Raw genomic sequence first — 1,730 nt, forward strand, 5'->3', positions numbered from 1 at the left:
ACTATAAACATAATTCATTTTAAAAGCATCAACGTAAAAATGTAAGCCTGTGTGAAATATGCAGGGCTCTATTAACCATAAAACAACAGCCCAGAAATACCAACAAGGTAGCGTTATAGTGTTTTCTCGTGTAACAATTCTTCGCAAAACAAGAATGATATGCTAATCTTTATCATGTATGTTCCTTGTTTACATTAGGCTGCAGCATACGATTATAATTACAGTAAACATTATTAAATCGTGCATGCATTGAAAGCGAAAGACTAACACTTCAGTTACAATTTAAAAAAAATTATATATATTTATATATATACAATTTAAGTGTTACTGTTTGAAGAGTTATTGAATTATTGGAAAATGACATATCCAGCCAGCGTTTAGAACTATCACCTTACTTTAGCCTGATTTAGCTTCATTTAAACTTAGGTAGGTTTTCTTGGGAAATTCAAGCATGGCACTGCGTCATTACGTCACGTCTGTAAACGTAAAGAAGTCGTCTCGGTTACTAGACTATCGCTTGAGGATCCAGGAGGTGACTTCTAGCTTTTCCTCACAGCATCTACAATAGCTAGCACGATTTAGCGGGAAGAGGGTTTCTTCAGTACGGTGAGGACTCTTATTTGGGTCATATTTTCCAAGATGTAGGATAGAATCGGTTTTGGATTGGTGCAGTTGTCCTTACTTGGTTTTCGAAACATCAATATTTGTTTACAGTATCGCATGGTATCATTCCAGCATCATTTTAAATGTTCAGGTAATTTTATATTGGATCCAGATACAACAACAATAAAAATAATAATAATGGAATCAGATGCAATTAAGCACCAAGTGGGACTCTCTGGACCATCAAGGTTCTTACAGTACCATTCTCACATGCTATATTCATTGCATTAAAAGTCTTTGATATGTGTTTTTTTGTTTTACAGCACTTTTGATTTCTAAGCCCCATCGCAGAAACAAAGGAATGTTAGAATGCATGGAAATTTGAATTTGGTGTTACTGGGAAAAATAGGAGCCGGGAAAAGTGCCTCGGGAAACACAATATTGGGAAGACAAGCGTTTAAATCAAAGGGAAGTTTCAGTTTAGTCACACAAGACATAGCTGTGGAAACTGGGACCGTCTGCAAACAACGGGTCACCGTTTATGACACACCGGGATTATCTAACGCGAAGCTGAGCGCTGATAAAATCCAGAAGATGCTTGACATTTTCAAGACATGCGAATCGGGTCTCTGCGTGTTCCTGCTGATCATCAAAACCGGCAGATTTACCGAAAAAGACAGACTGATCGTGAAGAGAATCGAGGAGCTGCTGGGAGAAACACGTTTAAAGAAAACCTGGATCGTCTTCACTGAAGGAGATCAGCTGGAGAAGGAGAAGATGGCGATTGGTGAATTCATCTGTGAGAATAAACAACTGGAGAGACTTGTGAACGAATATGATGAGAGATACCATGTGTTCAACAACATGGAAAAAGGCCTCACCAGACAAGTTCAAGAGCTGCTTGGGAAAATATATAAAGTGTGTCCTGAAACAAAAACAGAGTCCTGGTTATGCAAAGTCTTACATGTGTGTGCGTGTGCGTGCGCGTGTGCGTACGCGTTTGTGTGTTTGTTTGTTTTTGTGTGCACGTGTGTGTGCTTGTGCCTGCGTTTGTGCGCGCGAGCGTGCGCGTGTGTGTGTTTTTTTAACGCAGGAAATGGAGCAAAGGAACCACTTCCCTCTTCCCA

Source organism: Puntigrus tetrazona, chromosome 3, assembly GCF_018831695.1.
Source record: "Puntigrus tetrazona isolate hp1 chromosome 3, ASM1883169v1, whole genome shotgun sequence".
In the NCBI taxonomy this organism is placed as follows: domain Eukaryota; kingdom Metazoa; phylum Chordata; class Actinopteri; order Cypriniformes; family Cyprinidae; genus Puntigrus; species Puntigrus tetrazona.